The following is a 16736-nucleotide window of genomic DNA, read 5'->3' on the forward strand; positions in this document are numbered from 1 at the left end:
AAAAGGATTTAAGATTTTTCGTATCCTGTACAGTGAAAAAAACACAGCCAGGCTTTGCTAGTTGGTGGAAACCAACCAACCAACCAACAACAACACACACATTTAACTCATTAATCAAAATCAAAACTGAAGATGTCATGTAAAACACTTGAGCGTGACTTCTCTCCCAGGATGTTTTTATCAGGCTGTCTACACTCTGTACACTTACAACTCTGGACTGCCTTCATCTCCTACTAATTCAACTTTAAGGGAGTCTTGGGATGTTAAGAATTATTACGCAGATTTTTTAATAGAAAGCAATGCATCACAAAACTCATGCAGGGGAAAGTCTTTGTTGCTGCAGTAAAACTCACACAGGAGAGAACATTTTGCCTCCATTCCCCTCAGATATTTTTTCACAAAATGAAGAATTTGTTACTCCACACAGGATTGTGGGATGAGCTGGCCATGCAGATAGTAATTGTTTGCTCTGCTCAGGCACAAGGGACACAGCCCCGTAGTTGTACTCTGGCTGAACTCTAAGTGCCTCTCTGGCATTACTCCCAGCAGTGTTGCTCCAGCTAAGCTCTCAGGACCTTGCCTTGTTAAACTTTTGGGGAATCAATGGAGGAAGCATCTTCTCTTTTTAACTTCCTGTGAATGGAAAAGAGGCAAAATGAGTTTTCCCTAGATTGTTTACTTCTTCTACAATCCACATCAAATCCATTAGGCTTGCCACTCCCTATTTGCCACCTGATTTTGGGATGAGACAAATGATTTCTATGGAGTCAGTATAAATGGCAAAACCATGGAAGCTGATGCCAAGCTTGAAGAGGGAGGAACCTTCCTTTGCTTCCTGACAAAACAGAAAAAACCTTTTGGAAAACCCACGCTGACCTCATCTGTGCCTCTATCTATGCACATATATATGTGTAAGATACTTACAGGTAAACATTTTCTGCCTACCTGAGTCTGTATGCTAACTGCAGGTCCAGAGGGATTATTTAGGCTGCGAACAACCTGCAGTTCCTTATGAATATATCTACCAATTATCTGTCTTGGGGGGAAAATAGACTTCTAAAAAAATTGTATGCAATACCACTAAATAAGATTAAACTACAAGTGGAGGTAGCACAAGGTATGACTGCAGAGTGTAATGCTTCAGAGCCCTCTGAAGGCTGTTGTACCTCCTCCAGAGTGAGGTACTGAAATGGAAAGTAACCTGTCCCTCACCCCCATCTGCTGGCAAGCAGCATGATGAGTGGAAGTACTCTGAAGGGTGTAATTAATCTTGTAATTTGATGTTCTACATTCCCATTCTGCCAGTGTTTAAACTCTAGTTACCTTATACACATATACTTCTGGTACATTAAGTCCGAAACTGCAATTTTTAAACTTTTTATTGATGGGAGGAGAGCACCAAGTGAAAAATAGGCTTTTTCCTCATTTCCAGTGTTGACAAGATGTGTTTCCTATTCACATACTCAGGATGAAGCCCACCCTTTAAACCACTTTCTTTCCCATACCTTCAACAAAACTCCCTGAAGATATGCTATGAGATTCAGATTAACATTATGTGCCTCTCAGGCTTTACATTGTAGACATCCTCAGCTGGAACTTATTTTTATATTCTGAAGTTTGAGAATTCATTTCTGTCATTGCTTCACTTGTAACATGTAAGGGCTCACTTGTGATGAAAATGAGTGAAGTTTAAGTAGCTGAAAGTGATCTAAATAACTAACACATCAGATCCCACATCAAATTCATTTAACATAAGATAATACAGCAACAATATTATCACAGAACAATACTGGATTATTGATAATGAAAAGGAAGATTTTTGGTTCAAGGATTGTTGGTGGTAATCCACATATGCTCTAGATGAAACACTGAATTCAGGCAGCTGTGCTGTTAATGCGTCTGCAGAGCTTCTCTCTAAAACCCTCCTGAATTTCAGTGAGTCTATTCATGCAGTCCTTTTATTTTAATCATGAGTGAAGAATCTAGTTCTTGAATTAATTATCAGTTTTATTAAGTGTTTCATACGCTAAGCCTGGAGGACTGTCAACACCTTAGGAAAAAAAGTAATCACAATGAGGAAATTGCTCAGAAAAACAGTTATGTGTAGGTTTTGGTTCAATTTTGGAAATAAACTCAACTAATTCAGTCTCCCATCAACCTTAGTTCGTGACTTCTTTGCATTTGAATGAGGAATGTATGGATTCATCTTCAATTAAAGTCTCGCATAGCAAAATACTTGATACTGTACGGCAGGAATTGTCATGGAAAACTTAACTGACTGGTGCCTGCTATGTTACAATTGATGATGATTTCCAATTTAATTTTAAATTTTCTCACTTCATGTAGGAACAACTAGATGTCTGGAATGGAGAAAAAAGGTTAATATTAAATAATTGTCCATTGGGACTCGCATAAATAAAGCAATAATAATAATAAAATAATAAAATTATATTATGATTATATAATAATAACAATCACATCTGTTTATTAACACGAGTCCCAAGTACAGCTCTGTATATGGGCTTGGGAACTTTCCTAGGTACAGTTTGAATTCATAGAATCATATGATCATCAAGGCTGGAAAAGACCTCCAAGATCACCCAGTCCAACTATCCATCCATCACCAATATATCCTATTAAACCATATATCTCAGTACAGTATCTAAACGATTCTTGAACATCTCCAGGGTTGGTGGCTCTGCCACCTCCCTCAGCAACCCTTATGTTCTTTATTAAACGAATTGTGTTAAAAATGTATTACTTCCTTTGAGATAATGTTCAGAACAGCACTGGGAGCATCAGTTGAATCTGCTGAAGTCAACAAGCTGAACTACAACTTTTTCTTTTGGTGAGAGTGGGAATTAGCAACAGTTTTGGCCATTCATCTCAGCAAAATAACTTCAGTTCAGTAACAGCAAGTAAGTACCTACATTCACCATGCATGCCATGAATATGATTTTTACCTTTGATAATGGAGAGAAAACTTCAAGTAAATTACTCAACAGTAGAATTACTGGGAACTTGATTATTTAGCAATTGATCACAATTAATTGTTTATCTCTCCAAAAACAGTATTGATGCTAAAAAAAACCCCAACAAGCCAAAAACATGAAAAAGCTACATTTCAAAATGAAGATAATATAAATCATATCTGACATATTTCAGCCTGAGATGCTTTGACAGGGTGACTGATGAGAATATCTGACTGTATTTTAAATTTTGATAAGAAAATACTTTATTACAATACCCTAAGACTAATTTCATATACGTTTACCTTTATAGGCCAATATAGGTTTTATAACAGTAGGATAACATTTTGACATGATGATCAATCAGTAGTATTTAACATAAGCACAAAGAATTGGACAGCTAAGAGTTTATGGTGCCATATTCCAAAACAAGAATAAAACCCTGAAACTTTTATTTTGCCTCAACTCTGCGTTTTTCTGTGTGACATAACTTCAAGAATGAAGCTATTGCTCTGTAGATATTTCATCTCTTGTGAAACAAATGTCGTTGAAGACAGAGAGCTTCAATTTAGAAATTCTCAAAACAAGCAGTTGAGATATATGACAGGTTCTAGTCTGCCTGTAAAATTGAATGCAGTTCAATATCAGAAAATCCCATGGATTCCTGCAACATTTAAGCCAAACATAACCTTTCCTCCACATCAGTACTTAAAATGGAGAATGATTTCTAGTTAGAGCTAAATATTACCTTTGTTTTTGTTGGCAAATTGTGCATGTGCCAACAGGCAGACTGGCAAAAATATCTGGGAATTTAGGAAAAGTTTGATTACACTATGCCCCCAGTTTATCTTGCTTTTAGTTCTCGCTCTCATCTGTCAGCAATAGGCAATAAATTACATTAACCGTCCTACCCATGACGGTAACTGGTGAGTGATCTCTCTGTCCTTGTCTCAACCCATGAGCATTTCTTCTTTAGATTTTCTCCTCCTTCCCTCCTAGGAAGGGAAGTGAGAGAGCAGCATGCTGGAGCTGAGCTGCCCGTCGGAACTAAATAACTGTACAGGTATAGATTCAACTCTGACATTCCTGGAGCAGAGCATTTCAATTTTTAGGTTAGGGCATTATCAGTGCCATTCAGAGCACCTAGTCTCTCTCTTTTTTTTTTTTTCTCTAACTCAGTGAGGAAGTTATTTTATTTACAATTTTCAAGTGATTTAATAAAAGCTACCATTTGTTTGACAGTTTGAACTATGAAAGCTAAATGAATGTTCAGTGCAATCATAATTAAATCCAAGAGTCTCACTTTTTATTAAAGCTTTATATGGTATTATTCAAGAGTTGGTAAAGTTCCACATCTACTTTATGTCCAGAATGTTCTCTAACACTCCTTCATACAGTATATTGTGTGGTCTGGAGAAATCTGATGGCAGTAAATGCAGTATTCGTGGTTTCTGTATTTTGTAACATTCCAAGTCAATGTCAGCACTCTGTCCAAAAATTCTTCCTGAAATACTCGGAAAAGCAAAAGCTAATGACAATACCCTTCAGTCCCTTTATACAGGAAGGTCATCTGAGTGAACATTACATCTTACAGTCATTATTTCATATGTTCTGAAAAAAAAAAAAAAGAAAAAAGAAAAAAAATAGCTAAGTATTTCAATGTGACTGCCTGTATTTATGTTTGGTGGTTTTGTCATACTGTTAGCTTTTATAGCACACTTGTCCTTCACATAGTACTTTATGTAAGAGGTGAATAGTATTATCCCACTTTTGCAGTAAGATGAGGGACAGGACAGAGAAGCGATCTGTTCAAGGCTATTTCTCACATCACAGGGTGTAAGAAGTGCCCCTGTGCTTTCCAAATGCAAACCTTTAGCCAGTACTTTCCCACTGTAACACAATTCACTGCATTGTTCTCTTCCACTTTTCGTCTGTTCCTAGTGAAGTCAAATGTGAAAGTTCTCTTGCAAGAAGGGAAAGGAAGGGAAAAATCACTAAATCCCAAACAAACAACTAAAGAACCTGGTTCATAGTCCTTCAGACACTTATGAAGATATCCTACTTTCTGCTTTAAGTTAATATTTGGCTTCAAATTTTTAATTTCTGAGTTTATGAGACTTCTTAAAAGATTTTTTTTTCTTTTAGCTTAATTTTGCAATGAAGAACAATTCTTATAGCATTCAAGTGATTTGTTCATGATCTAACAAGGCTTAGTAAGAGAGAATTGGTCCATTAGTCCAGCAGTCCAAATGACTGAAAAATCTTTTAAAATAAATTTACCTTCAACTTGCAGTACTCTTATATAGACACTTTTTTTTTTTTTTTTAAATTGAAGTTTCAGTCTTACAAAATGGATCTAAGACTATTGGATTTTTAAAATTAGAAGACGCCTAGGAATTGTCAGATGTCTTGGGACCATAGGTGGAAACCACTGACCCCCCCTCATGGTATTCTTGAACTATAACTTTCTTAAAAACAACTGGATTGTTTCCCTGAGGGCACTTGAGTTGTCCAGTCTGAAGAAGGCCAAGAGGTGACCTCACTGCTCTCTGCAGTTCTGTGAGGAGAAGCACAGGGAGGTGCTCCTGTGAACTGATGGGAGGATGGTAACAGCACAGAGCTGCATCAGGGGATGATCAGACTGAACACTGGGAAACACTTCTTTACAAAGGTGGTCAAACACTGGTAGATGCTTCCTACCTGCTTATTGGTTCCCCATGCCTTTCAATGTTCAAGACGCATGTGGTTAATGCCCTCAATAACATGCTTTAACTTTTGGATAGCCCTGAAGTGGGTCAGGCAGTTGGACTTGGTGATCTTTGTTGGTCCCAGCTGAACTGGTCTATAAATTAGGGTTTGATATTAGGGAAAGCTTTTCCAGTGGGAGAATAGTGCAGCCCTGGAACTGATATCCCAAATAGTCTGTGAACACTTCAGCCTTGGAAGTTTTTCAAGACTTTGCTAGACAGAGCCATAACTGACCTGACCTAGTGTTGGCACTAGTCCTGCCTCAAGTAGAAGGCTGATCTGTATGACCTCTATCTCTGTGACTCCACAAACAAGACAAATGTTTTTTTTTTCACTGTTGTTCTTTCAACAGCATACTTATATTTGATTTTCTTTAAAATGTCTGAATATATATATTTTGACATAGAGAAAATAGTTGGAATTCTTGAAAGAGCATGAGGTGTATGAATAAAAATATGAACCATAAATAGGCAATGTTAACAGACTTTAAATTGGGAAGCAATCTGACTCTCACTGAAGTCTATGTCATAGTTCTTACTGACTTCACTGCTGCATCTGAGCAAAAGTAGGACTTTACATATTAACAGTCACCCTACATAGACATGTAGGTCATAGAATTTGCCCTCTGAGAACACCGTGGAAATATATTTATTTGCTGTGCCACCTACTGAGTTCCTGACTAGCTGTGGAACATAAGAAATGAAAGCCTTCCAGGGAGCAGAGCCTATACTGATGTGAGACCGACCTATACATGAGTGGCCTTCAGTAAGCCAGCCACTGCAGACTTCAGCCTTACTTGTGGCAGGGACATAAAAATATTTAATAACCATTTGTTTTAATTGGACATATCTGTATTTTATGATCCCTGCATATATTGAAACTGCAATTCTGTTACTGGGGGAATGCCAGGTAATTATATTAATTTTTACACAAAGCACACAGTAGACTTTTTGTAGTTCATGAAATCTCACTCATGGCCCTAACCTACATGTCCAGACTCTATTAGCTTTGTCTCTAAATTAACTCTGTTTGCATCTCACTCCCATAAAGCTTTCTCAGCCCAGATTTGCTTATGGAAATATTTATACACTGTAATATTGACTGGAACTGCAATTAATTTTCAAAATGTATTTGAAGTTGGTTTGATTGATATATTGATATTGGCAAGTTATTCTTACTCTGCAGACACATGAACAGTTTTAACTTGAGGGTTTTAACTTACAAAACAAAACAAAATAAACCATAACAAAATAGAACCTTTTGGTCCAGGCCAAATAATGATTTTAAGCATTGAGGCAGATGCTTTTAGGCCCTTCACTTGTAGAGAACTTGAATTGCAAAGTTGGCTGCAACTCCTCACACAGAGTAAGAATAGCAGTCTGGAAGTCCTATGCAAAAAGCCAGGAATCATCGGCTAGCTGGAGGTGAAGAATGAGCACAAGGACATGGCTGCAGTCCTGTTCATCCTTCTGTCTAGGAGTCTGAGTTAAGCACTAAGGGAATAACACCAGCAACAGACTGTTAGCAACATCACTGCAAAATAAAGTCTGTTAGCTATTTCCTACATGGAGAAATTTTATGACTTTGGTTGCATAGATTATTTTGGTATGATGTTCTCAATTAATTATGCTATGTTGTACTGGCAGCAGAACTGACAACAAAGAATTCATATCTGTTTTCTGAAAATAAGTCACTTGAGTCTGAAACATAGTAGAGATGGAGACTGTCATGCAGAGACCCTTCATTCATGTTCTGTGACAGGTGCCTAATGTACAGAGCTGTAGAGCTGAATGACATCTGTTGAACTTTATATTGTGATATGTTTAACTTCAACTTTTCTGCTTATATTACATGCTTAATATAAAGCACTCCCTATCTTCTTTAACTGTGTATCAGAAAGAAAAGAATGTATGCTGACATTGAATGTGAGGTCTGAAAGACACAAATCTCCATGAGGCTGTGGTTATATAGATCCATAAGTCTTGTCCCTCGAGTTAAGTTAAAATATTAAAGGGACTTTTCCAAGACTTGTGCATCATTTGGGGTCTCTGGTGCATCCCTCGGCTTCTATGCTGTATCCTTTGGCTTTGTTATATAATTTTGCCTACTGAATATACTGGAAGGGAGAATATCTTTAATGACCTTTAAGCACAGCTTAACTGATACTCAGGCCTCATTTTCCATGTTATATTTATGCAGCTGATCATGCTTGTGTAGTTATTCAGTACTCTATCACTAGACAGGAATAGGAAATCATATTTCCCCAGTCTTAAGTGAGAAATCCAGCAACTCATTGTAGACCCTAGTTTACTTTTACTGTCTCTGAAATTCTGGGCAGTGTTTGCACTTAGCCACCCATCAGCTGCAGGCATCTGGGTTTCTTCCCACCCACACCTCTCTCCTCCTCTAGGCAAATTTAGACTATGTAAGACAGTTTTTTTTAAAGACTTTTGTAGACAAGACCTTTCTCTACCAACTCTATCATATCAATTTCTATCTCATTTAGTTCTGACAAATTCTGTGGAATGTTTGGAAAACTCCTTTGCAACCTTAAAGGACAATGGTGTACTGCATAAAATTCCTCTAACCTATTTCTGGCAGTGGCCAGTGGATTAGAGGACGTGTTTTAGGCTCTAATTTTAGATTGAAGCTTCCTAAGCATTACTTCAAATACTGATATTGCTATTATCTTCTGAAGGGGTCGTATTCCAGGTGATGCAAGGAAGCTCTGAAGAACAGTGTGGAGTGCTGGCAAGACTAGCAGGGCAGGGCAACAGATCTGCATCCAGCAGCTTCCCATACCATTCATCGTTCAACCCTACATCTTTCTGGTTTTCTTAGAAAAAAAACCAAACCATTTTATCCCCTGTACAGGCAGTGCCAACTGCTCAGTCATCTGGACTGAGCCTCCTTCTCTGTATATATCTTTAGACTAATCAATGTTTTCTATGCCACAAATTATTAAATATTTCTTCTGATAATGGTGAACTGGAAGAGAACAGGAAAATGAACAGTTAATTAATCACCCAGCTGTATTTGGAAATAAACAAAATTTTTGCTAGAAAGAGTTACTCCTAGGAGATTCAATTCAACTTTTTTATTCGCATTTGACAAGTTTTCCCCATTCTGGTACTGGAATTCATACAAGAATTTCCAGGACAAATTCAGGTGTAAAAGTCCATCGAAAAGTATATGAGAACAGGCGGTTAATGTTGAGGATGCAAGATTTTACTTTAACAAACTCATGAAGTAAATACTTAAGTGCTTATTCGTAATAAAGAACTATTTTTAAAGCACCTAATAGCATACTAAAAGTGGTTTAATAAACTGCTTGACATTTATAGGTCTCTTCTGAAGAGTCGTAAATAAATGTCTTAACTAAGGTCATCAGCCAAATACACTTGCATCTGCAAGCAAGCCATGTGAAAGAGCATATAAAAAAACATAATCTTTTCAATTTATAAAGCATAAAAAATTACGTGCTCGTTGTTTGCCATGACCAAATGCTTAATGCCACATCAGAACAAAGCAAGAATATTCATGTTTAATACTTCCTTTTAAGTGTTTTCAGAATTAAATATAATTATAGAGTAAACTGTGAGAACTCCAAAAATTTGTGATGTTGATCTGATATACTTACAACCCAGACTGTCTGACCAGCATCGTTTTGCAGGATTTTCCATCTGGGAAAAAACCCAAAGTGCTTTTCAAAATGTGAAGCTGATGCAGCCTCCACCTGGATGCGTGTTCATCCCACCTTGACAGGTTGCATATGTGTGCAACATCTCTGAACCAGACAGAGATAGCCCTGAGGGATCCAAGGAGGTAGCATTAACTCATCACTCAAAATGGACAGCTGGGATGAACATTTGGGAAGAGAAAAAGACCAAGGACATCCAAGTAGCACTTACAGTGCTAAAAGATTTCAAATGTTCTACGAAGGCATAGAAGGCCTTGATATGGTGATGTCTTTTTGGGTAGTACCTCTCACTGAAAGCAGATTTATCCCCATGTCTGCACATTCATCTCCCAGATTAATTTATTTCTCTCTATGCAAAACACTTCAATTTCCCCTTGATATGTAGCAAAGACTGCACCAGAATGTAATGTTCATTAAAGTATCTAGATATATGCTTAAGTCTTGATCCTACAAGAACTGCCTATAAAACATCCGGGTAATGTGCTGAATGGAAATCAACCATCCTTATATCTTAAACAGGTCACCTGTAACCTGTTCATAGTATAAATTATCAGAGAAGATATTTTATACAGTTGCTAGCTAGGTCAGCTATTTCTGTGTATTTTTTTCTTCAGCCTTTGTGACTGAATCTGTATATTTTTCAAGCTTTATTCAAGTTAGTCACAAATTTTAGTAGTGAAATTGCATTTTTCATTTAAATCTCTATCAAATAGCTATAGTGACATGTCGTAAGAGTCCCATGACCCAGAACAGGGTGTGCTTTATGTTAAAGAATATGCAACTGTCCTAATTAATATATGTAAACCCAATATTAATTCTCTTACAGTCTTCATAAACAGTAAAATATTATCAAATATACTTTTCATATCTCCTCGTTTCCTATAATCTAGCTATACAGTGAATTAACTGAAGCCATTAATAATTTCTGTATAATCTCAACAAAGAAAAATAACAATCATGTAACATGTACTTCCCCCCAAATTATCATTTTCCTGCCATTTGCTAAACAGTATATGATGAAAACAAACAAACAAACAAACAAAAATAAACCCCATACTTTTTCATATAAATCTATCAACTATTAAAAAAATATAATAATAAAATTGAGATTTCTTAGCTGAAGAACTTTGGACCTAGTATGACTTAGTTTTTTAATTTTATATTGTCATCACACATTTGGCAGACTAGCAAATTACAGAATTGCAAACAGGCTCTTTTTCTTTGTAGTTTAAGGTAGTAAACTATCAGGATTTGAGAAGAGACAGTCTGTTAAGATTTGGTAATAAATGTTATATTGATGCAATCACATGTTAAGAAGAGAGTAATCACAAAAACACATGGAAAGAGAAGCAGAGCTCAAACTTCATTATTATTATTACTTTCATAATCAAAGGAAATTGGGAGACTACAAACAGGAGGGGAGTCAACACTTTACAAGGGTAGATAATGACAGGACAAGGGAAAATGGTTTTAAGTTGAAGGAGGGAAGATTTAGGTTGGATATCAGGGGGAAGTTCTTTACAGAGAGTGGTGAGGTGCTGGAACAGGCGGCCCAGAGAGTCTGTGAATGCCCCATTCCAGGAGGTGTTGCATGGGGCATTCACAGCCAGGTTGGATGGGGCCCTGGGGAGCCTGGGCTAGTATTAAATATGGAGGTTGGTGGCCCTGCCTGCAGTGGGGGGGTTGGAGCTTCATGATCCTTGAGGTCCTTTCCAACCCGGGCCATTCTGTGATTCTGTGACTGTATGATTCTATGATTCTACAATTACTAAGGGTATATTTTGAGTAGTGAGATAAACTAAAATACCTGGTAATGTGATCAGAGGAATTTTTCTTCAAATGTTATATTTTGCTCTGGATTCAACATTGTAAAAGAATGCAAGCAGCATGACATTTATGATTGCCAGCCTACAGATTTCCTGCAGTTCTTTGATTACTTAGCATTATTTGACAGTTAGAATTACTAGTTTCCAGACAAGAGGATTTGTTTCTTATTCTTTATAATTTACTATATACGTTATTGCAGACAACTTCAGGAGCATTATTAATATTATTAGAAAATGTATCATTGTTCACAAGGCTCGTGAGCCCAGCTGCCTGGCTTCTCCAGTGATTTCCTGTGCGGAGAAAGTGTAAATACCACATGCTGAAGATGGGAAGCTCACAAGGCATTTTTGACAGATTACACTGGATTTTGTATAAGCAAAGGTCAAATTCGAAAGGAGCTGTAGAGAAAGTCAAAATCAGAAATCAAACTGTTACTGAACATGAAATGAACTCTTCAATGAATTTGACAAAAAAAGAGAAAGGAATTATGTAACTGTAATTTAGTGTTGTCTTTCACGTGCATACTATTTTATTACCATGTTTCTGCTTTTTCTAAAAAACAAAAAAAAAAAAAAAAAAAACCCTCTCTCTTACCAGTGAACGAGGAGCCTTTCTCAATTATATAACTTTCATTTGAAAGCTAGTCATAATCAACAGGTTTGCCAGAAAAATATTGCTTCCTAAGAAATGCAGTTTTGCTATTTGTACTTGCCCAATTCCTTATGGGCATCAAATTTTCAAGTGTCTTTCACAATACTTTCCAACCACATCTCACCATTTGAGAAGGAAATTCAACAACAAAAAAAAAGAGAATTCATTTGTCTTTATTTTTCCACTCCACATTTTTTCCAAAACACTGAAACTTAGAAAATGAAAGAAGGTTGGCATCAAGACAAATGAAAAAACAGACTTTCTTTGCATTCATTTTGTGATACAGATTTTGAAAGCAAGAAAACAGTAAAGAATGCGCAAAAATAAAGAGTTTTAGTTGTATAATTAATTTTCATTTTTTGTTCTTGGATTGTTGGAGTTTCCTTCTTTCCTTCATTTTACACTAATTCATAGGAAAAGTTTTCTTTCAATGAAAAAAACCAAAAAAACAATACCAGATACTTTCTGCAAAAAAGTCCTCATTCTTTAAAAGGTCAAAAATGCATTATTTAAAATGTCACTGATTTATCAAGTGACTAAGTTAGAGAAAATACCTCCCCACAAATTTTAATGTTCAGCGTTCAATATAAACTGCCAGAAAATCTATCATCTGAAATCATGAGTATGAAAGCCAGAATTAAAAGGCAAGATGTAGAATACGTTAGAATGAGCCCCAAAACAGAAAAGACAGATAGTTATATGAAATATTGGGAAATCAAGTCCATTGGTTTGTCGCTTGATAGCGTTTATTTTTCCAGCTGTACTGGCAACTTCAGTACTGAAACAATTTATCCTAGCCTTTGTTGTGAATATTGTAATTTAAAAGGGGAAAAGATGCCTGCAGACCTAAGATGTATGGCTCTAACAGTCTTGTTTGTTTTGTCATCTTTTATGTTACTGCACAAAAGTAAGTGAAATATGTGGAAGTTTATGAGAACCCACAAAAATAGAAAAAGTAACAATGCACACATATCTACCTCATGCTTAATTTACCCCACTGCAACAACAGCTTGAAAATATGGAAACTTTCTACATCTACTCTATCCTGTAATTGACCCTATTCTGCAAATTCAATGATGTTTTGCTGTCACTAACACACAGTTTGCCTTTTGAAGACATTGCTGAATTCACACACATTTATCAGCAGTACAACACACGCACTGAGACTGCTGATTTAAAAGAAACTTTAAGACTAACTGTATATTTATTCATTTGGCAGTTCCTTTTTCTCAGTCCTCTGTGATCTGTGAGCTGAGCAGTACCTGCATTGTCAGGGTTTAGCAACCCAGCTATCAGTGTGCTGGTTTTGTGATGTGATCCTTGCACAGAAGGACAAAGGGATGGAGCCAATGCATGAGGAATGGCTTTAGCTCCCATCCCAAATCCACACCACTGTAATTCACACACTGTCCCTGTGAACAAGGCCTGAGTTTCCTGACTCTGATGAAAACTTCCTGTCAGAAGAACAAGAAGCTACCTTAAGTGTGAAACTCATCACCTTGTAGCATGACAGACTGTTGAATATCTTACATATAACTACAGTGTAGCTTAATTCTTATTTGGAGTATCTACTTTATTGTTTATAATTTCCAACACAAATTTATATGGTACATTTTGTAAAAAAAATGCCTATTTTTATATACATCAATTCTGCTTTTACCTTTCTTCCTTGCCTTCAGCTGTTTCCAGAATTGCTCCAATTTCTTCAGTCCTTCTCTTTCACATTCCTGTAGGAGTTGTCAGGGTAGTGTCTCACGTCTCACGGAAGTGCATTGAACTTTTGGGAATCTCTTGGTTTCTTTTAGAGTCATTCTCAATTTAGCTCTACTGTTTGTCCTGAAGTGTAGAAAATATAAGACTTTCTTATTTTTCTTCAGCATATAGTGACCTTATTTTGTGTGAGTGTGTGTGTGTGTGTGTGCATGCCATATATCCACCCTTTTCTATCCACTTAGATTTATGGTTCCTGTTTTTCTAATCAAATTAATGCACAATTTTAATTAGTAATTTTTCAACTTAATGTACAACAGATGGGATAAAATCAAAGCAAGCCTCAGAGTGCCTATATAACATATCCCGTATGCTGGACTTGAATAATGCTGTATTTCTCTAAGCTGTTAATCTTTTTCTACAGTGGGCAAGAAATTCTGCAAGTTACTGTTTAGCTACATTAAGGCATTCAAAATGCATTTGAAATCTACATTCAACTTTTTCTACTTTCAAACATGCCAAATGTAGAGAGGCATGATGATTAAAATCAGGCACACAAGTTTCCTGAACACATTTTATGCAACATGTATTCTCTCACTGAAATTAATTTTTGGCCACAGGATGGACAGGTGGACAGTGCAATGTTGTTTTCAGGAGGACTTAATTTCCCTATTCACTTACACAAAAGGAAATAGTAGCATGAAAACAGAACCCTCATTCGCTCTTGGGAAAGATCTCCACAGTCCAAATAGGTGATTGGACAGAACAAATACCACATGACCACTCACTATATGAACTTAGAAGTTGATAAACAGTCAAGGAGAAATAACAGGGCTTGGCTTTCCCTTTTCTCCAATCACGCATCTCTTTCTCCAGTAACAGCTCTTTCCCACTTTCATGATTTACCAACAAATGATGTTTCTCTCTCCATCCATTCCTGTATCCTTGCCGCTTTCCTTAAACACTGGAATCCTTGTACAGCAGTTCTTTAGTCTGGTTTTTGGACAAGTTGATAGAATGCATCGGCACTTGTGCAGATTTTCTGGAAATTTATATTGAATGCTGAACATTAAAAATGGTGGGGAAACACATTTCTTGACTGGGGCTCCAATTATGTTGTGATTTTGTCATTGTGTTACCAGTACTCACTTGGCAGAACATGAAACATGCTGGAAAAAGGCACTTGGCTGGACAAGATGCATTCTGTGCAATAATTATCTCTACGTGTAAATACTTATAGTCCTTTATCCTCAAAGAACTGTCAAAAGTGTGGTGAGAAGGTTGCAGAAATATACTGTGCAACTACTCAAACTTCCTCATTTACTTTACCGTCACTTACAGCTTTTCAAAATGTGGACTGTAGACACAGGAACTGTTAAGAAATAAAGAGGATGCATTGTAAATGTAACTGTAATGTAAAAACAGGTAACATTTTTATTTCTGTAGGGTTTTTTTTTTTTTCACGTTACATTTAAAGAGAATTAGTGTTTTCATGAATATTATGTTTCTTTGCAAGCATCTAATAAAAATATCTCCCTTTGTCACCTTCCTGTGCACTGCCAGGAAGAAAAAGCATAAAACAGAATTATTTATGAGACGTTATAGGGATCTTTACTGAATCACTTGTTTTTCTAAGCCTTATTTTCAACCTTTGAAGAGTGACTAGAGTGGGGTAGAAGGGAGCTCTTAGGATTTGGACAACCAGAAGCATAAAATACATGAAGACAGATCTTCAGGAGGACCAGAAGGATACTTTTGCAAATAAAACCTATGAAAACCTCTGATATCATCCTGTTGAACTAAATAACAGACTCATTGTCTTAAAAAAGGAAGCATTACTTTGCGTTTAGGCGATTAGCTGTGACACCAGAAAAACAGACTTCCATGGGCAAAGCCTGGACAGTAAAATTTCCTTCTGTCTCAAATTAATGCAAGACAATCAGTGCTAATTTAATTGCACCTGACATGTTAGTTGCTATGGGTTGATCAAGTGCAGATATCTGAACACAAAGCATTTGTTCTACTGAAATCTGTATCCTACTTAAAATGAGAGCAAGGAATAAAACTGAAAAAAATATATATGATACAAATATTTCGGTACACTCTTATTTTTGAAAAAACAGCTAAGAAACTCTGTGAGGAGAAATTTTTTCATTACTGTTTTGCTAGAGGTAATTAGTTTTAGTAAAGACACAGGGGATTAGATCAGGTAATGTGTGTTTTTAATGATGATAAATGAACTTTTCATAGTTTCCTTTAAAAAAATATGTATCTATTTTGATAACTATCCAAGTTATCCAAAACTCATTTCAATTTAAAATCCCTTCATCCCTTTGCACCAGTGGTTGCAAGAGGATGATTTCTCTTTTCTAGAAATATCAATATATATTGCAAGGATTTCACATACATCATAAATGATTTTTGTCCATTACCCAGCCAGTACGCATCCTGATTAGAAAATATATTGTGGCCAAAAAATAACAGGCAGCTTGAGTTTTGCATCAATAGTGAAATTTATTTTTCACTTGCTGTGTAGCTTTTATAGCTTTGCTGGATGCTACCACAGTGTTGGCAAAATGAGGATACAACCATAGTAAAATTGCCAAGAAACGTGGTGGAAAACAAATATTTTATATTAGAGCAGTTTATATATTTTGAAAAAGTCTTTTGGGCACAGAACACTTCTCAGATGTGAAGCAGAAATAAACTTCAAGCCTGTAAAGATTCATTCATTGATGCTAATGGACGACTTTTTTTTGCTAAAAGAAACACTGACATTTTTTCCACTAGTTGGTGTATACAATCTGGAGTAGTTTTACATTTCTTGCAGACTTGTCTTGAAGTAGACTTAAATTACCCATTTTACCGTAATACTGCTTCTTCTATTGTAACTTAAGTGGTGACAATTATTGACAAAGCACTTCTACCAAGCTAATGTGTTAGAGCTGAAATGCTGTCTTAACGAAGAAATTTGAATCAAAGAATAAGGAAACTTTACACAAGAGGAGAGGGTTACTAGATGGTAATCATAGCTTAGCACTGCCAAAACAAAAAAAAGAAAAGAGTACATACAGATTTTTATAAAGTATACAAATTTATCAGGCATTCACAGTCCTTTAATCACTGAATGG

The sequence above is a fragment of the Gallus gallus genome, chromosome 3, assembly GCF_016699485.2.
Source record: "Gallus gallus isolate bGalGal1 chromosome 3, bGalGal1.mat.broiler.GRCg7b, whole genome shotgun sequence".
NCBI lineage: Eukaryota > Metazoa > Chordata > Aves > Galliformes > Phasianidae > Gallus > Gallus gallus.